This window comes from Scyliorhinus torazame, chromosome 10 (assembly GCF_047496885.1).
Source record: "Scyliorhinus torazame isolate Kashiwa2021f chromosome 10, sScyTor2.1, whole genome shotgun sequence".
Taxonomy (NCBI): Eukaryota; Metazoa; Chordata; class Chondrichthyes; order Carcharhiniformes; family Scyliorhinidae; genus Scyliorhinus; species Scyliorhinus torazame.
In genome coordinates, this window is record NC_092716.1 from 73845482 (window position 1) to 73867155 (window position 21674).

At 43.0% G+C, this 21674-nt stretch overlaps 1 protein-coding gene across 3 annotated transcripts in view; it reads left to right on the top strand.

Moving 5' to 3' along the window:
- fto (FTO alpha-ketoglutarate dependent dioxygenase) overlaps nt 1–21674 on the top strand; it is a 637435-nt gene that overhangs the window by 223364 nt on the left and 392397 nt on the right. The gene's annotated exons all lie outside the window — the stretch shown is intronic.

The window sequence follows — 21674 nt, forward strand, 5'->3', positions numbered from 1 at the left end:
TAGATATCTGTGCTTCCCAAATTCTGGCTTCTTAAACATTCCTGATTTTAATTGCTCCACCATTGGTGGCCATTCCTTCAGCTGACAAGGCCCTAAGCTCTGGAATTCCCTCCCTATACCTCTCTGCCTCCCTACTTCTCTTTCCACCTTAAGACATTCCTTAAATCTTACCTCTTTAACCAACACTCCTGTGAAACATCTTGGGACATTTCACTACATTAAAGACATTGTATAAAAGTAACGCCCCTGCTGTTATATAGCTGAAATATTGGTCAGAATCTAACATTGCAACAACATTTTTCTTCCAAAACCCTCATATGGAAGCAATGGACAAAGCCTGTCACCCTGATAGTCATATTGTGACACTGCAGTAAGTGGGGGGCCACGGCACAAAGATTTTACATCTTTAAGTCACCTGCAGTGGCTGCTGTGGTTGTAGGATTAAAACAGTAGAGGGCACTATTGTACCAGTAGTACACTGGAATAGCAGCAACCAGAGACTCGGAGAGCAATTCACACCATTTAACAACAGGAGAATGCAACCTATCATTTGAAAATGGCCTTACCCAAACTTGCACATGGAGGTCCATTTATTGGGAACCTAACTTGTGCAATAAGTCAAATGGTTAACTTGACTGACAGAAGTATGTTTTTAATGAAAGGAAAATGCTATTGAGATTTGGATGGAAATGTTGGCTCAATCTTAATAACAAATATGTTGGTTGGTTCATATGAAACTAGTAACATGCGTAACAGATAATCTGGCTCCAAAGAGTCTATAAGTGGCCGTACTCAGGTCAGGCTGGGAATGCAGATGCAATTGTTAGGATTTAAACCAATTCAAGTTTCTTGTTCCGATTTTAATTTCGAACAAAATAGGCCAATATTTAAAATGACTGGAGAAAGTATTTGGGCAAACTATGCAGTTGCTGCAATCATTGTTTATGTCTGCAGATTAGTGTGTGCCAGGGTAGTTTGTATAGTATTGTGCATCACTGTGAATCATGCTACATTGATAATTTATTTTACTTTTTTTGACAGCTTGTATTTAATTTCAAAATATTTTATCGACATCTTCTCAAATGTGCTGGCAAGTAAATCATTCTGATTTTCAGACACACACTGTGGTGTCAAGAAATAAATTTGTAGAGTCAGCATTATAGTTTGGAGCTCCACAGTACAATAGAATGATGGGTTAGAACTGTCTGAATTCAGTTGAACTGCTATGGAGAAGCACTGAGCTTCGCAAAAAAGGAAATGAGTCACAAAATCAGAGAGAGAGAGGGGGGATATCATTCCTTGGCTGATGTGGCATACTTTCTTGCAGCCAGCTCCAAACCAGCATTGACAAAGACTTGGTCTGTAGCCTGTCTATCATTTCAGGTCCGGAAAGTGTTTTGGCCTTTGGGACCCGAACTAGGGAAGAATGTCAGTGGAATTAGAGGGCAATATCCATGTACCTCCAACAATAAAAGTGTTCATCATGTCAAAGCAGGCTAATGTTTTCTGGACTTTAAGTTTGAGAAGTCTACATTTAACGTACACATAATAGACTGCAGCAACCCTGTGCAACCAGACAGGAGTCTGACTCTGATATTTTAATTTCTATTTGTACACATTTGCTTTGTGATTTCCAAAGTTCGGGGTTGCATTGCATCAACAAAATAGCATTGTGCTCAATATAACTTGTCCGAAAGCTTTCATTTAAAATCATTTATATGATATCATTAAGTACATTTGCACCAATAATTTAGTATTACTGTCATAGATATAAAAATAAAAACACATTTCTTTTCGAAGTCTTCACCATAATCCGCAAATGCAGAGTTTATTATCCGATCCTTGCTTGGAGTTTGTAAGAGCGGTAATTCACATTCCAATAAATAATCGTTCAAAGCAATTCGGCTTCCTCTTTTTCTCTGTCAAGCATATATTTTTCTTGCAAAATTAGATGATACAGTAACATAAGAATGACTCAGGAGAAAGCCATTTTTAAATTTCAGTTGCCTTTTTAAAAGGAAAATTCTTTTGGAATTTTAGTGCAATGCTTTATTACCGATTTGTTTATTGATAGTATGCAATCGCATTCATGTGAACACATATGTAATGTTCACCACTTTAGGTGCGATTCCACATTATGATGCTTATTATGCTTGCTGAAAAGGGTTACTGCATCATCTTGAGGTTATAGGTCCAAATGTAAGCCATCTGATTTACTTTCTGAAAAATGAAAGCCTTGCAGAACTGTCCTTCACTAACTTGTTTTTTTAATTTCAGTTGTCTTAAGAGAAAAATTTATTTTGGCGCTTTAGTTTCTGATGATGATGTAACTGGTTGGAAAAGTCCCTGTCACTGATGGTGTTCAGAGAGTTTAATTGAAATGATACAAAGGGTTAATGAGTGACCCTGCAGTTTATTAATTCAGCTCCCTCATACTGCCAGTCTGAGTACCTCCTTCATACCAAACCTTCTGGTGAGGTCAAAAGAATCACAACGAAAAACATTATTTTAAAAAGAACAGGGTGAAGAGAAAAACAAGCATTTTAGAGGAAACCAGAATCCTCTAACTGTTTTGTTTAAAGATATACCATTTGTGAAACTGGCTCATTAAAGAATGTTTGTTTGTGTCTAAGCAGGTTGATATAATGACTGTGTTGGCTGCAGTTTTTTCATACTGACTGCCATACCTGCTAGTTTGCCTTATAATGCTGTGAGAATTGTGGATGTGCCCTCAAACAACCGTTGAGATGACACGGGGGCTTTAAGTGGCACGTTTGTGCAAAGGTACAGTGCCCGTGCAGAGCTCTATATTGGGTTTGGTGCTCTCACAAGCATTTGGTGCTTTCAAACACATTCATTAGAAGAAGCCATTATGCTAATCCAGCGAGCTGCTGTATGATAACCACATGCTGCTTTACATGCTTTTCTTCTTTCTGTGCTACAGGAAAGGTTTAAAAGTTCACCATCTCTTTTGTTGACCTACATTTGCTGAATTTTTAAAACCATCATCAATCAAATTTACACACTCCTGTTTCACATGTCGCAGCCTCCTTACAGTTTTTGTGCAGTATTGTAGGTTACTTCAGTAAAGTCAATTTTGCAGAGTAAAGCCCAGCAGTACAATGATGGCAGCTGGTCTTTGCCAGTCAGCACGTTCAATATTAAGCAGCTGTAGCTGGACAGGTTTATTTATATTTAAAAATGAAAATAAAATAAATGGGTAAACTAAGAAATTATAAAAAGATGGCCGTAAAAATATTGGGAATCGGGTGAGTAAGGAGAAATAGCGCTACTGCTAAAATTTGATTTGGCTTAAAATAAAAGGCAAAGGTGCATGCATTTATGTTAAACTCAGATTAATTGTGGATAATTGGGGCACTTTTAATCTCGAAATATATACCTCATGGAACAGATTGTATTACAGCATGAAACATGATAAGTGGTGGTGAAGTGAATAGAAAGTATTTTCAAATTCTGTAATAATAAAGGGATATAGAAAGATTGGATAAATCACAGATTTTACTGTGACTAATCAAGTGCTACCTTGTGTATGAAAACTTGCTTTTTTGCATTGTGCAATTAAAAAAAAAATCAAAGTCTTTCAGGAATGGGAACCAATTTCCTGTGGAATGCAGGGAAAGAGATAGCCATGTACCTCAGTCTCACAAGTCTAATATGATATCTCTCACTTACCTTTTGAATTCCGATTTTCTTGACATTTTCCTGAACCCTGCCCTGTTTTCTATCATATAGCAGGAATGGTGTTTGATGAACCACAGTGCTAAATATTAGGAAAGATTTCAACAGTATTCTGCAGGTGAACTACCAAAATAGACCATGCCTAACCCTGATAAATTTGCAGAATTACAACAGCCCCCCCCGCGCCCCCCCCCCCCCCCTCTCGCCTCCGAGTTAATGACAGTTTTTGAATTCTTTTGGCCAACTTCAACTTCTTTTCAGAACATCACAATGTCATTTTAAATAAAGTACCAGTAAGTTCGGTCGTCAATACCTCCTTCCTTAAAGCTAATTGCATTTCTTCAAAAATACATTCTTAGGGTTGCCTCGTACTTTTTGTGCAATTTGAAGAAAAAAATCAAATAATTTTGCTGTGTATTCTGGCTGCCATTTTTGACTAGCTTTTTAATTATACCACCTTAAATCATTTTAAAAGAGGATTTAGGATGGAGATTTAACTTGGAAAGGACACTATAAAGATTCTACTGCTAACCCAGAAAACATGCAAAATTGGGGATTTATTTTCGGGGCTTAAGACTAGGAGTCTATATTCCAAACATTACCAAGTCTGAATAAAACACAAAATATTATGACACTTATTATAAAGTAAATTTCCAAAGGAATAAGATCACACTAGCATTTTAAAACTTTTTTTAAAAAGAGCTATAATTTAAAATATACAATTGTCCTTGCATTGACAATATTTTTGGGTCAGATTTCATTTTTAACAGTATGATGTATATATATTCAAACCAACTTAACTCAAAATGCTGCAGAATGGTTGGAGGGGAAAAAAATCCTGTATTTTGCAGATAGGTTTCAACTATTTGTTTGGGAGAAAATTATTATTACATTTCTAATTTCAAGGTGCCATGGTTCTTGAAAGCACAAGTCAAGAGTAGATCTTTTATATTTACCATATTCTAATGGCACTATTTATTCCTGGCATTTTATCTCCCTGTGGACAGTTTCCCCCCACAGTTTTCACTGTTGTGATGTAAATGTTGAACCTTCCATTAAAATGACATCCAGATAAAGCATCAAGCATTTTTGCAAAATATTACCCTATGAAATGATGAGCTATTAGATGAATGATGCATTTATTGAAAGATGAAGGTTAAGTAAATGTTTGTGTTTCATAAAAGGCACCTGAGAGTGAAGCATTATCAGGTGTGAGATTAAGATAACCGTCAACACCATTCAAAGATACAGTTACCTTTCAAAAGAACCTATACAAGCTTTGCTTTCTGAGTAGAAGAGGTAACATAAAAAGCCAGAATCTCTTGTGAGATGATTGAGACTTGCAATGGCTGTTCCTAGATGCGTAGGATAGCAGCCCGTCTCCTAGGGTCTGAAATCATGCAAACCTGAAGGCAGCAAAAATTTATATCAGCTGCAAAATGGTAAAATCTGCAGAGGTAGCCTAAAAACAACTATTCTGTCTTTTTTTAAAAAGGACTCATAATGAAATCCAAGTTAGATATCTTACATGTAATTAGCATAAACTAGTTTAGCAGATGAAAATTAACTGTAACATATTTAAATATTTAGTACTGGTGTCCACATCAACAATTTGTCCAGAAGCTCTGTTAACATTACTTGTTCATAAAATAATAGAAAGGTTTTGATTTCCTGCTCCATTTAATAGTGTGTAAGTCCTGCATAATTAACATTGGTACATTTAGCCTAATTGACATTTTGTGAGGTATTTTGCAAATAATACTTCTGCTAGCTGCTGTCAATGTGTCCTTTGCACTCCAACACAGAATGAAAGACAAGCAAAAACCATCAAGTAAGCAATATTAACGGTTATATTAGTAGAGCCTCCATGGAGCATTTCTACATTTTGTTAGGAAGATGCTAATGAAATTTTAAGAAAATCCCTATCAGAGTGCAACATAAATAAACAAGGTGAGACATGAAAACATCATCATTTCAAACACATTTGCTTTAAGAGAAATATAAAAGTGAATACTTGTCTCCTTAAGCTGGTGTAATCTGCAGCTTTGGACCTCCAGACGGGGGTGTTGAGTACTATCTATCCTACTGAGAATACATTGATGACAATATCTGTAAAGGCATCAGAGCAAACCATTGCATACTGCCAACTTCTATTGTTTAATTCTCTAGTTAATAGCCATATTCTGAGGTCACAAAGAATATGGAGTCATCAGAAATATCATGATCATCTGTTATGACTCGCAGAGAAAATTACATGTTAAATGAGGTTGACCAATCATTACCAAAGCTAAGTCATTTAAAATGTGTGCATCACCATTGAGCTTGTTATGGAGAATGCTAAAAATGATTAAAGTGGCTCAGCCTTTATATATCTGACAGCTTTTGATGATCGAGGATGTATTAATATCCAGCTTAGCTGCTGTTGGCACTTTGGACAGGTCCCAGGGAAGAATATGAGATTGACCAGGTTTTCCCACTGTGCCAGAAATCTTTTGCAGACACAAAGCAGTAGTCTTGTACTAGTGGAAGAACAGATAAGGGTTTTCTCGTTGCCATTTAAGTTTTAGCCCTAATGCATTTCTCTGTAAACCCTTCCCTGGGATGCTGAAAGGGAACTGTTCTTTGAGTTTTAAGGGGTTTTCAAAATGTGGCATCATTAGTTTAAACGAAAGAAATAACTCACACACCATCCAAATAGAAACAAAGATTTATCTGCATTAAATTAAGCAGATTTGCATGGGCTTTTTAAAAGCACAAATCCCCTCTAATGGTGTAATCACTGAATTTAAACCACAATAAAGGGAATCATAGCCAATTTTCAGACCAATATTTTCTCCTGGTAGTAGGGATACAGTGCGTCCTGTGCCTGTCGGATGATAAGCTTAGATTTTTTTTAAAGCTGCTAGAGATGTGGATAAGCAAAGTAAAAGCTTGAAAGAGGAAATGTCAAGCATTGAAGACATTGTTGTAGATGACCACCTCGGAGCTTGATCCTTATCATGTTGCAAGAATGGACGTGAAGGAAAGACTTTTTAGATGGAGAGTTGGGCAATGAAATATTGCTTCAGGTGAAGCACCTTGGCTTTTCTACATGACCTATTGTTTCACAAACACTCTGCCTAATGCATCTTCTTCGAGACTTTGTATCTACATTAACCTTTTTAGAGGCAGATATGTTCTGTTAGCAAAAAAGGAAATGACTTGCAAAACATAACACTATTACCAATGATAAATATGAGTTTAATTATCATATAAAATAAATTAATTTCATCCATTGACATAATAGAGATTTGCAACTGGCTGCCCAGCCGTAAATCTGATGCTGTAGATTAACTATAAAGCACAAGTTGCAGTTTGGCTGTAATACCAGCACTGTGAATTAACTGCCAGGATGTAAAACTGGCACTGTGGATCGAATGTGGAACTGGTGTTGTGGAGATTGGCTTTAAACTTTCACTGTGGATTGACTGTATGGGAGTATAATCGGAGCTATGCATCGACTGTCCTGGTGTAAAACCGCTGCCGTGGATTGACAGTCCGGGTGTAAAACTGCTACTGTGCATCAACTGTCCGGGAGTAAAACTGCCGCTGTGCATGGACTGTCCAGGTGTAAAACTGCCACTGTGCATCGACTGTCCATGTGTAAAACTGCCGCTGTGCATCAACTGTCCGGGAGTAAAACTGCCGCTGTGCATGGACTGTCCAGGTGTAAAACTGCCACTGTGCATCGACTGTCCATGTGTAAAACTGCCGCTGTGCATCAACTGTCCGGGAGTAAAACTGCCGCTGTGCATGGACTGTCCAGGTGTAAAACTGCCGCTGTGCATGGACTGTCCATGTGTAAAACTGCCACTGTGCATCGACTGTCCATGTGTAAAACTGCCGCTGTGCATCGACTGTCTAGGTGTAAAACTGCTGCTGTGCATCGACTGTCCAGGTGTAAAACTGCCGCTGTGCATGGACTGTCCAGGTGTAAAACTGCCACTGTGCATCGACTGTCTAGGTGTAAAACTGCCGCTGTGGATCGACTGTCCAGGTGTAAAACTGCCGCTGTGCATGGACTGTCCAGGTGTAAAACTGCCGCTGTGGATCGACTGTCCAGGTGTAAAACTGCTGCTGTGCATCGACTGTCCAGGTGTAAACTGCCACTGTGCATCGACTGTCTGGGTGTAAAACTGCCGCTGTGGATTGACTGTCCAGGTATAAAACTGCTGCTGTGGATCAACTGTCCGGTGTAAAACCGCCGCTGTGGATCGACTGTCCGGGTATAAAACTGCTGCTGTGGATCGACTGGCCGGTGTAAAACTGCTGCTGTGGATCGACTGTCCAGGTGTAAAACTGCTGCTGTGGATCGCCTGTCTGGGTGTAAAACTGCTGCTGTGCATCGACTGTCTGGGTGTAAAACTGCTGCTGTGGATCGACTGTCCAGGTGTAAAACTGCTGCTGTGGATTGACTATCCATGTGTAAAGCTGGTGTGTGGATCGACTGTCCAAGTGTAAAACCGGCAGTGTGGATTGACTGTCCAGATATAAAACCAGCATTGTGGATCGACTGTTTGGGTGTAAAACAGGCGCTGTGGATCGCCTAGTTGTAAAACCGGTGTTATGGATTGATTGTCCATGTGTAGAACCGGCGCTGTGGTTCGACTGTCCGGGAGTAAAACAGGCGCTGTGGATCGACTGTCCGGGAGTAAACCAGGTGCTATGGATCGACTGTCCAAGTGTAACATCACTGTGTGGATCGACAGTCCGAGCATAAAACCGGTGTGTGGACCGACAGTCCTGGTGTAAAACTGCTGCTGTGAATCAACTGTCCAGGTGTTAAACCAGCGCTGTGAATCGGCTGTCCGGGTGTAAAACCGATGCTGTGGATCGAATGTCTTGGTGTAAAACAGCAGTTGTGGATCGACTGTTCAGGTGTAAAGCCGGCGCTGTGGATTGACTGTCCAAGTATAAAACCGACGCTGTGGAGTGAATGTCCATGTGTAGAACGGGCGCAGTGGATCGACTGTCAGGGAGTAAAACAGGCGCTGTGGAACGACTGTCTGGGTGTAGAACCGGCACTGTGGATTGACTGTCCGGGAGTAGGACCGGCACTTTGGATTCACTGTCCGGGAGTAAAACAGGCGCTGTGGATCGTCTGTCCAGGTGTAGAACCGGCGCTGTGGAGCGAATGTCCGTGTATAGAACCGGCACTGTGGATCGACTGTCGGAGTAAAACAGGCGCTGTGGAGCGAATGTCCGGGTGTAGAACCGGCACTGTGGATCGACTGTCTGGCAATAAAACAGGTGCTGTGGATCCACTGTCCGGGTGTAGAACCGGCACTGTGGATCGACAGTCGGGGAGTAAAGCGGGCACTGCGGATCGACTGTCCGTGTGTAGAACCGGAACTGTGGATCAACTGTCCGGCAGTAAAACAGGCGCTGAGGATCGACTGTCCGGGAGTAAACCAGGTGCTATGGATCGACTGTCCATGTGTAACATCAGTGTGTGGATCGACAGTCGGAGCATAAAACCGGTGTGTGTATAGACTGTGCGGGTGTAAAACTGCTGCTGTGAATCAACTGTCCAGGTGTTAAACCAACGCTGTGGATCGGCCGTCCGGACGTAAAACCGATGCTGTGGATCGAATGTCTTGGTGTAAAATAGCAGTTGTGAATCAACTGTCCAGGTGTTAAACCAGCGCTGTGAATCGGCTGTCCGGGTGTAAAACCGATGCTGTGGATCGAATGTCTTGGTGTAAAATAGCAGTTGTGGATCGACTGTTCAGGTGTAAAGCCGACGCTGTGGATTGACTGTCCAAGTATAAAACCAGTGCTGTGGAGTGAATGTCTGGGTGTAGAACGGGGGCGCTGTGGATCGACTGTCCAAGTATAAAACAGCCGCTGTGGATTGACTGTCCAGGTGTCTCACAGCTGCTGTGGATCGACTGTCCAGGTGTATAACAGCAGTTGTGGATCGACTGTCCGGGTGTAAAACTGCTGCTGTGGATCGACTGTCTGGGTGTAAAACTGCTGCTGTGCATCGACTGTCTGGGTGTAAAACTGCCACTGTGGATCGACTGTCTGGGTGTAAAACTGCCGCTGTGGATTGACTATCCATGTGTAAAGCTGGTGTGTGGATCGACTGTCCAAGTGTAAAACCGGCAGTGTGGATTGACTGTGCAGATATAAAACCAGCATTGTGGATCGACTGTTTGGGTGTAAAACAGGCGCTGTGGATCGCCTAGTTGTAAAACCGGTGTTATGGATTGATTGTCCATGTGTAGAACCGGCGCTGTGGTTCGACTGTCCGGGAGTAAAACAGGCGCTGTGGATCGACTGTCCGGGAGTAAACCAGGTGCTATGGATCGACTGTCCAAGTGTAACATCACTGTGTGGATCGACAGTCCGAGCATAAAACCGGTGTGTGGATCGACAGTCCTGGTGTAAAACTGCTGCTGTGAATCAACTGTCCAGGTGTTAAACCAGCGCTGTGAATCGGCTGTCCGGGTGTAAAACCGATGCTGTGGATCGAATGTCTTGGTGTAAAACAGCAGTTGTGGATCGACTGTTCAGGTGTAAAGCCGGCGCTGTGGATTGACTGTCCAAGTATAAAACCGACGCTGTGGAGTGAATGTCCATGTGTAGAACGGGCGCAGTGGATCGACTGTCGGGGAGTAAAACAGGCGCTGTGGAACGACTGTCTGGGTGTAGAACCGGCACTGTGGATTGACTGTCCGGGAGTAGGACCGGCACTTTGGATTCACTGTCCGGGAGTAAAACAGGCGCTGTGGATCGTCTGTCCGGGTGTAGAACCGGCGCTGTGGAGCGAATGTCCGTGTATAGAACCGGCACTGTGGATCGACTGTCGGAGTAAAACAGGCGCTGTGGAGCGAATGTCCGGGTGTAGAACCGGCACTGTGGATCGACTGTCTGGCAATAAAACAGGTGCTGTGGATCCACTGTCCGGGTGTAGAACCGGCACTGTGGATCGACAGTCGGGGAGTAAAGCGGGCACTGCGGATCGACTGTCCGTGTGTAGAACCGGAACTGTGGATCAACTGTCCGGCAGTAAAACAGGCGCTGAGGATCGACTGTCCGGGAGTAAACCAGGTGCTATGGATCGACTGTCCATGTGTAACATCAGTGTGTGGATCGACAGTCGGAGCATAAAACCGGTGTGTGGATAGACTGTGCGGGTGTAAAACTGCTGCTGTGAATCAACTGTCCAGGTGTTAAACCAACGCTGTGGATCGGCCGTCCGGACGTAAAACCGATGCTGTGGATCGAATGTCTTGGTGTAAAATAGCAGTTGTGGATCGACTGTTCAGGTGTAAAGCCGACGCTGTGGATTGACTGTCCAAGTATAAAACCAGTGCTGTGGAGTGAATGTCTGGGTGTAGAACGGGGGCGCTGTGGATTGACTGTCAGGGAGTAAAACAGGCGCTGTGGATCGACTGTCCAAGTATAAAACAGCCGCTGTGGATTGACTGTCCAGGTGTCTCACAGCTGCTGTGGATCGACTGTCCAGGTGTATAACAGCAGTTGTGGATCGACTGTCCGGGTGTAAAACTGCTGCTGTGGATCGCCTGTCTGGGTGTAAAACTGCTGCTGTGCATCGACTGTCTGGGTGTAAAACTGCTGCTGTGGATCGACTTTCCGGGTGTAAAACAGCCGCTGTGGATCGACTGTTCATGTGTAAAACAGTCGCTGTGGATCGACTGACCGGGTGTAAATCAGGCGCTATGGATCGACTGACCAGGTGTAAAACAGCCACTGTGGATCAACTGTCCATGTGTAAAACTGGCTGCGAATCAAATGTCCAGGTGTAAAACAGCAGCTGTGGATCAATTATCCGTGTGCAAAACAGGCACTGTGCACCGATTGTCCAGGCATAAAACTGTCGCTGTGGATCGACTATCCGGGTGTAAACTACCGCTGTGGATCAACTATCCAGGTGTTTAACTGGTGTGCGGATCAACAGTCCAAGCATAAAACTCTACTGTGGATCAATTTTCCAGGTTTAAAACTGGCACTGTGGATCTATCGTCCAGGTGTAAAACTACTCCTGGGTATCGACTATCCTGTGTTATAACCAGCGCTGTGGATCAATTATCCATATGTACAAACAGCTCTGCAGATCTATTGCCCATGTGTATAACCAGTGCTGTAGATTGTTTAACCATATATAGAAACAACACTGTGGATCGAGTGCCCATGTGTATAACCAGCGCTGTGGACCTATTGTCCATGTATTATAACCAGCTCTGTGGATCGACTGTCCAGGTGAATGAGAATGACCAGCGCTGTGGATCGACTGTCCAGGTGAATGAGAATGACCAGCGCTGTGGATCGACTGTCCATGTGTAAGACAGACGCTGTGGATCGACTGTCCAGGTGAATGAGAATGACCAGCGCTGTGGATCGACTGTCCATGTGTAAGACAGACGCTGTGGATCGACTGTCCAGGTGAATGAGAATGACCAGCGCTGTGGATCGACTGTCCATGTGTAAGACAGATGCTATGGATCGACTGTCCAGGTGAATGAGAATGACCAGCGCTGTGGATCGACTGTCCATGTGTAAGACAGGTGCTGTGGATCGACTGTCCAGGTGAATGACCAATGCTGTGGATTGACTGTCCATGTGCATAACGAGCACTGTGGATCGACTATCCAGGTAAATGACCAATACTGTGGACCTTCTGTCCATGTGTAAGAGGCACTGTGGATCGACTGTCCAGGTGAATAACCAGCACAATGGACCTTCTGTCCATGTGTAAGACTGGCGCTGTGGATCGACTGTCCAGGTGAATAAACAGCACTGTGGACCTTCTGTCCATGTGTAAGACAGGCGCTGTGGATCGACTGTCCAGGTGAATAAACAGCACTGTGGACCTTCTGACCATGTGTAAGACAGGCGCTGTGGATCGACTGTCCAGGTGAATAAACAGCACTGTGGACCTTCTGTCCATATGTAAGACAGGCACAGTTAATTGACTGTCCAGGTGAATAACCAGTGCTTGAATCGACTCTCCAGGTGAATAACCAGCACAATGGTCCTTCTGTCCATGTGTAAGACAGGCGCTGTGGATCGACTGTCCAGGTGAATAAACAGCACTGTGGACCTTCTGACCATGTGTAAGACAGGCGCTGTGGATCGACTGTCCAGGTGAATAAACAGCACTGTGGACCTTCTGACCATGTGTAAGACAGGCGCTGTGGATCTACTGTCCAGGTGAATAACCAGTGCTTGGTTGGACTGTCCATGTGAATGACCAGTGCTTGGTTAGACTGTCCATGTGAATAACCAGCGCTTGGATCAACTGTCCAGGTGAATAACCAGCGCTGTGGTCCTTCTGTCCATGTATAAGACAGACACTGTGATCAACTATCCAGGTGCATAACCAGTGCTGTGGATCGACTGTCCATGTGAATAACCAGCGCAGTGGATTGACTATCCAGGTGTATAACAAGCACTGTGGATCGACTGTCTGTGTGTATAACCAGCGCAGTGGATCGACTATCCAGGGGTATAACCAGTACTGTGAAGCGAATGTCCATGTGTATAACCAGCGCAGTGGATCGAGTATCCAGGGGTATAACCAATGCTGTGGATCGGCTGTCCATGTGCATAACAAGTACTGTGGATCGACTTTCCATGTGCATAACGAGCACTGTGGATCAAATGTCCAAATATATAACCAGTGTTTGGATCGACTATCCAGGTGAATAACCAGTGTTTGGATCAACTATCCAGGTGAATAACCAGTACTTGGATCGACTATCCAGGTGAATAACCAGTACTTGGATCGACTATCCAGGTGAATAACCAGTACTTGGATCGACTATCCAGGTGAATAACCAGTACTTGGATCGACTATCGAGGTGAATAACCAGTACTTGGATCGACTATCCAGGTGAATAACCAGCGCTGTGGACCTTCTGACCATGTGTAAGACAGACGCTGTGGATCGACGATTCTGTGTATACCCAATGCTGTGGATTGATTGCCAATGTGTAAAACAGGTGCTGTGGATCACTTGTCCGAGCGTACAAACATCACTGAGGATCATCCATCCAGATGTATAACCAGCGCAGTGGACCGACAATCCAGGTGTATAAGTAGTGCTGTGGATCGACTGCCCATGTACATAACGAGGACTGTGGATCGACTGTCCATGTGTATAACCAGTGCTTGGATCGACTATCCAGGTGAATAACCAGTGTTTTGGACCTTTTGTCCATATGTAGACAGATGCTGTGGATCATCTATCCAGGTGTATAACAAGAACTGTGGATCGACTGTCCATGTGTATAACCAGTGCTGTGGATCGACTATCCATGTGTATAACCAGCTCAGTTGATCGACTATCCAGGTGTATAACAAGCACTGTTGATCGACTGTCCTTGTGTGTAACCAGTACTGTGGATCAACTGTCCATATGCATTACAAGCACTGTGGATCGATTGTCCATGTGTATAGACAGTGCAGTGGATCGACAATCCAGGTGTATAACAAGCACTGTGGATTGACTATCCATGTGTATAACCAGCGCAGTGGATCGACAATCCAGGTGCATACCAAGCACTGTGGATCGACTGCCCATGTGTATATCCAGCCCTGTGGATCGACTGCCCATGTTTATAACCAACGCTGTCGATCTATTATCCATTTGTAAAACAGGCACTGTGGATTGACCAAATCGGTGCTAATTTTTTTTTTTTTTCGTTCATGGGACATCGGCTTGCTGGCTTAGCCATCTCTAATTGCCCCTGAGGGGGCAGTTATGAGTCAGCCACAACTGTGGGTCTGGAGTCACATGTGGGCCAGACCAGGTAAGGACAACAGATTTCCTTCCCTTAATTAGTGAACCAGATGTTTTTTTATGACAATCGGAAATGGTTTCATGGTCATCATTAGACTTTTAATTCCAAATTTTTAAATTGAATTCAAATTTCGCCATCTGCAGTGGCCGGATTTGAACCCGGGTTCCCAGAGCATTACCCAGGGCTTTTGGTTTACTCGTCCAGTGTTAATACCACTACGCCACCGCCTTCCCACAGCCGTGGATCAACTCTCATGTTATAAAACCGGCACTGTGGATCAACAGACACTGTGGGTCAACTGTCCGGTTGTAAAACCGGTGCTGTGCATCGACTGCCTGGGTGTATAGCCGACGCTGTGCATCGACTGTCCGGTTGTAACAGAGGTGCTGTGCATCGACTGTCTGTATTGTTCTGGGCCAGGGTTTAGAGAACCCCAAAGTGTATCATGGAGTTCACCTGACCCACAACTTTTAATAGATTGTGGTATGGGGAGCGCACGGCTCACTCTACAGGTATGGTACAGCAGAAAATGGACCAGTGGTTTTTTAAAACAAAACAGTGTTTATTCTATGAACTCAAGTTAACCTTTCTAAAACAAACAGTGAACATCTTAGCAACCAGTAAATCAAATACACCCCCCAAAGAATACAACACTAAGTAATCTGTATGTTGTTCTTTCAACACCCAAAAGACTTAACAAACCTCCAAACAGGGTCACATTAGGGTTTACATTCAAGACTGAAAACATTTATAGTTCTTCTGAATTCACCAAATGATTAAGAGATAGTCCTTTATGGCAGAGATCAACAGCAGTGCAGCTCACAGACACATCCAAGCTTTCTCAAACTGAAACTAAAAAAGTAGAAGTGGAGCTCAGCTCCACCCACACTCTAACATCATTCCAGTAACATGAGCAGCTCCATTTCTTAAATGGACATTCCTTAAACACTAATTTCTTAAAGGGTACTCTCACATGACACCTCCCCACCTAAGAAAAAACCCATCAACTTCAAGATGGTTTCATTTTTTACCTTTGCACTATTGTTTAAGAAATGCACGCAGTAAATATACTTGTTCATTTAACAAAAACAACACACGCAAACAGGTATAATAATAAAGTCAATTTTTTCCGTTCTTCTTCCTCCAACTGAAATCCTTCATGATTGACTGTCTCGTTGAACAGGAAGGTCTCTGCACGATCCGCCAATTCTCTATGCCTCAGCATTTCTCTTTGAAGTCAGATACTTTAGTTCAATCTGATCATAGAGTCTCTTGTAATTCTCCAACACATGCACATTGGTTATCACAGCTTTCAGGCATTCAAATGCCTGTCGAAAGGCCGCTGTCCATTGAAATTTTCACCATTTCTTCAGCAAGTCCATCAGTGGAGCAATCACACTACAAAACCTTTGCACAAATGTTCGATCAAATCCACTTATGCCGAGAAATCGCAGTATTTTCCTTTGTCTTGAGGGTATCGGAAACTCCTCAAGGAAAGTGATTCGGGCTTTTCCAAATTCACTTTTGGCTAGGTTTATCACTAAACCCGCCTCCTGAAGTCCATCGAATAACTCCATCAGATATTTTAAATGGTCTTTCCATGTCTGGCTGAAAATTACCAGATCGTCGATGTATACTGCACAATTGGGTAATCCTGAAACGGCTTTGTTAGTTAACCGTTGAAATGTGGCTGGTGCGTTTTCCATGCCAAATGGCATAACTTTGAATTGGTATACACCATCTTGAGTCACAAAAGCTGAAATCTCCTTCGCCCTTTCGGATAAAGGTACCTGCTAGTAACCTTTAAGTAAATCCAATTTGGAAGTAAAAGCTGATTGTCCCACTTTATGAATGCAATCCTCTAAACGTGGGATAGGATAAGAGTCCGTTCTTGTAAAGTGCATTAACCTTTCTATAGTCCACACACAACCGTTGGGTACCGTCTGGTTTAGGCACCATCACTATGGGTGAGCTCCATTGGCTGCAACCCACTTCAATTATGCCATTTTTAAGTATACTCTCAATCTCTTTGTTAACCTGTGCCAATTTTAAAGGGTTCAGTCCATATGGATGTTGTTTGATTGGAACAGCATTTCCCACATCTACATCATGTATAGCCATTTTAGTATTTCCCAATTTATCTCTACAAACTTGCCCATGTGATATCAATAACTCTTTCAGGTCAGTTCGTTTTTCTTCTGGAAGATAACTCAACAATTTATCCCAATTTTTAAGAAGATCCTCATTTTCCAATTTAATTTGAGGTATGTCAAATTCACAGTCATCTGGATTTGGTTTGTCACTTTGAGTTAGAATCATTAAAACATTCTTTTTCTCTCCTTCCCTTTCAAAGTACCTTTTAAGCATATTCACATGACACACTCGATGAGTCTTCCTTCTATCTGGTGTTTTTACCACATAATTCACCTCACTTAATTTCCTTTCAATCTGATAAGGTCCACAAAACCTTGCTTTTAAAGGTTCACCTACCACTGGTAACAAGACTAAAACTTTATCTCCACTGGCAAAACTACGAACTTTGGATTTCTTGTCCGCTACCCGTTTCATCACATTTTGTGCAACTTTTAAATGTTGTCTAGCCAATTCACCTGCTTTATTTAATCGTTCCCCTAAATTTGACACTTAATCCAATAATGTAATTTCCGATTTCTCACTCACCAATTTTTCCTTAATCAATTTAAGTGGTCCTCTTACCTCATGACCAAAAAATAGTTCAAAAGGACTACATTTGGTTGAGTCATTCATTGCATCCCTAATTGCAAAATGGAATTCCTTTATCCCAATCGTCTGGATAATCTTGACAATACACCCTCAACATTGCCTTTAATGTCTGATGCCACCTTTCTAATGCACCCTGCGATTCTGGATGGTATGCAGTTGATTTAAATTGTTTTATTCCTAAGCTATCCATTACTTCTTTGAATAACCTCGAGGTAAAATATGATCCTTGATCCGATTGTATTTCTGTGGGTAGTCCATATCTCTTCAAGAATTTAAGTAATTCCTCCACAATCTTTTTAGCTATAATATTACATACTGGGATGGCCTCTGGAAACCGAGTAGACACATCCATTATCGTCAAAAGATATTGATTCCCACTTTTTGTTTTCGGAAGCGGTCCTACGCAATCAATTAGGACCCTTGTAAAAAGTTCCTCAAATGCTGGAATGGGTATTAAGGGCGCTGGTTTAATCACTGCTTGAGGTTTCCCTATCACTTGACATGTGTGACATGATTGACAAAATTTAACTACATCTTTATGTAGTCCAGGCCAATATAAATGTTTCTGGAATTTAGCTTGAGTTTTCCTTATCCAAATGACCTCCCACTGGTACCTCATGTGCAACTCGCAATACCTCTTTCTATACCCTACCGGCAATACTACTTGATGAACTTCTGCCCACTTTTCATCTGCCTGCATATGTAAAGGTCTCCATTTTCTCATCAAGACATCACTTTTACGGTAATAACACTCTGGTATACGCTCAGATTCCTTTTCTGTATATGCTTTCTGATACATCCGTTTTATTTCTATATCGTTTTGTTGTAACTCCGCCAATTTTCCTGAACTAAAAAGATCCGCCTCATCCTCCACCTGTTCTTGTTCTTTTTCATCCATCTGATCAAAAATCGTTTCTGATAATTGCACTACCACTTCATCTTCACTCTTCGATTTCTCCTCTTGTCTTAACCTGTGACTTTGCGACCTTGTTACTACACAATCTGGAAAAATCCCAGGATATTCGTCCTTCAACACTTCAGTTGTCTGATTTTCCACTGGCTTATCAACCACAGGAGGCATCACTCCCTCTTGCGATCCAGCTATATCATTACCCAAGATAAATTGTATACCTGGACAAGATAGTTTCTCTATTTCTCCTACTACAAATTCACCACTCTTCACTGGACTTTCCAACCTTACCTTATATAATTGAACACTACCCCTCTCACCCTGAATTCCACATATTACCACCTTTTCTGGCAACATACTTCCCAACCTACATAATTCCTCATCTCTTACCATTAAAGATTGACTAGCTCACGTATCTCTTAAAATTGTGACTTCTTTACCTGCTCCTCGTGATACACATGAGTAAACTTTACCCACACAAGTAAATTCTTTCAAGACATCTGGCACCTTCTTATCAATTACTTCTTGAACAGGCTGTACAATCGTTTGCACCTCCTTCGCTTCCCTTGGGCTTTCCTTTTCCACTCTAACAAACCCCACTGTCTTATCCTGTTTTACCACATCAGCCTTCCCAGTGCTTTTCTTCAACCACCAACATGGCCTAGTTTATTACAGTGAAAACATTTGAAACTTTTCATGTCTCTCCACCCTCCTAGATTTCTTTTTTAATCTGAGGTACACTCTCCTTATTATCTCCCATCAGATCACCTTTACTTTTACCACTTGAGTATTTCTCATGTCCCCAGTTTCTATCCCTCACAGGCTGAAACTGATGTCATACATAGAACAGTACAGCACAGAACAGGCCCTTCAGCCCTCGATATTGTGCCGAGCATTGTCCGAAACCAAGATCAAGCTATCCCACTCCCTGTCATTCTGGTGTGCTCCATGTGCCTCTCCAATAACCGCTTGAAAGTTCCTAAAGTGTCCGACTCCCCTATCACAGCAGGCAGCCAATTCCACACCCTAACCACTCTCTGAGTAAAGAACCTACCTTGGACATCCCTCCTATACCTCCCACCCTGAATCTTATAGTTATGCCCCCTTGTAACAGCTACATCCACCCGAGGAAATAGTCTTTGAACTTCCACTCTATCTACCCCCCTCATTATCTTATAAACCTCTATTAAGTCGCCTCTCTTCCTCCTCTGCTCCAAAGAGAAAAGCCCTAGCTCCCTCAACCTTTCCTCATAAGACCTATCCTGCAAACCAGGCATCGTCCTGGTAAATCTCCTTTGCACCCTTTCCAATGCTTCCAATCCTTCCTATAATGAGGTGACCAGAACTGCACACAATACTCCAAATGTGGTCTCACCAGGGTCATGTATAGTTGCAGCATAACCCCGCGGCTCTTAAACTCAAGCCCCCTGTTAATAAACGCTAACACACTATAAACCTTCTTCACGGCTCTATCCACTTGATTGGCAACCTTCAGAGATCTGTGGACATGAACCCCAAAGATCTCTCTGTTCTTCCACATTCCTCAGAACCCTGCCGTTGACCCTGTAATCCGCATTCAAATTTTATCTACCAAAATGAATCACCTCGCACTTATTAGGGTTAAACGCCATCTGCCATTTTTCTGCCCAGCTCTGCATCCTATCAATGTCTCTTTGCAGCCTACAACAGCCCTCCACCTCATCCACTACTCCACCAATCTTGGTGTCATCAGCAAATTTACTGACCCACCCTTCAGCCCTCTCTTCCAAGTCAGTGATAAAAATCACAAATAGCAGAGGACCCAGCACTGATCCCTGTGGTACACCGCTGGTAACTGGTCTCCAGTCTGAAAATTTTCCATCCACCACCACCCTCTGTCTTCTACGTGATAGCCAGTTACTTATCCAATTGGCCGAATTTCCCTTTATCCCACAGCTCCTTACTTTCTTCATGAGCCGACCATGGGGAACCTTATCAAACGCCTTATTAAAATCCATGTATACGACATCAACTGCTCTACCTTCATCTACACACTTAGTTACCGCCTCAAATAATTCAATCAAATTTGTGAGGCAAGACCTGCCCCTCACAAATCCGTGTTGACTATCCCGGATTAAGCTGCATCTTTCCAAATGGTCATAAATCCTATCCTTCAGGACCTTTTCCATTATCTTCCCGACCACCGAAGTAAGACTAACTGCCCTATAATTACCAGGATCATTCCTATTCCCTTTCTTGAACAGAGGAACAACATTCGGCTCTCTCCAGTGCTCTGACACTATCCCCGTGGACAGCGAGGACCCAAAGATCAAAGCCAAAGGCTCTGCAATCTCATCCCTTGCCTCCCAAAGAATCCTTGGGTATATCCCATCTGGCCCAGGGGACTTGCCGACCCTCAGGTTTTTCAAAATTGCAAATACATCCTTCCTCAGAACATCTATTTCCTCCAGCCTACCCGCCTGAATCACACTCTCATCCTCAAAAACATGGCCCCTCTCCTTTGTGAACACTGAAGAAAAGTATTCATTCAATGCCTCTCCTATTTCTTCTGACTCCATGCACAAGTTCCCACTACTGTCCTTGACCGGCCCTACCCTCACCCTGGTCATTCTTTTATTTCTCACATAAGAATGAAATGAAAATGAAAATGAAATGAAATGAAAATCGCTTATTGTCACAAGTAGGCTTCAAATGAAGTTACTGTGAAAAGCCCCTAGTCGCCACATTCCGGCGCCTGTTCGGGGAGGCTTTTACGGGAATTGAACCGTGCTGCTGGCCTGCCTTGGTCTGCTTTCAAAGCCAGCGATTTACCCCGGTGCTAAACAGCCCCTTGAAATGAAAATCGCTTATTGTCACAAGTAGGCTTCAATGAAGTTACTGTGAAAAGCCCCGAGTCGCCACATTCCGGCGCCTGTTCAGGGAGGCTGTTACGGGAATTGAACCGTGCTGCTGGCCTGCCTTGGTCTGCTTTCAAAGCCAGCAATTTAGCCCTGTGCTAAACAGCCCCGTTTGGTGCTGAGTAAAAAGCTTTGGGGTTTTCCTTGATCAGACCCGCCAAGGACTTCTCATGCCCCCTCCTAGCTCTCCTAAGCCCTTTTTTCAGCTCATTCCTTGCTACCTTGTAACCCTCAAGCGACCCGACTGAACCTTGTTTTCTCATCCTTACATACTCTTCCTTTTTCCTCTTGACAAGACATTCAACCTCTTGTGAGCCATGGTTCTCTCACACAGCCATTTCCTCTCTGCCTGACAGGGGCATGCCTATCAAAGACACGCAGTATTTGTTCCTTGAACAAGCTCCACTTTTCATTTGTTCCTTTCCCTGACAGTTTCTGTTCCCATCTTATGCTCCCTTATTCTTGCCTAATTGCATCATAATTACCCGTCCCCCAATTATAAACCTTGCCCTGCCATATGGCCCTATCCCTCTCCATTGCAATAGTGAAAGACACCGAATTGTGGTCACTATCTCCAAAGTGCTCTCCCACAAACAAATCTAACACTTGGCCCGG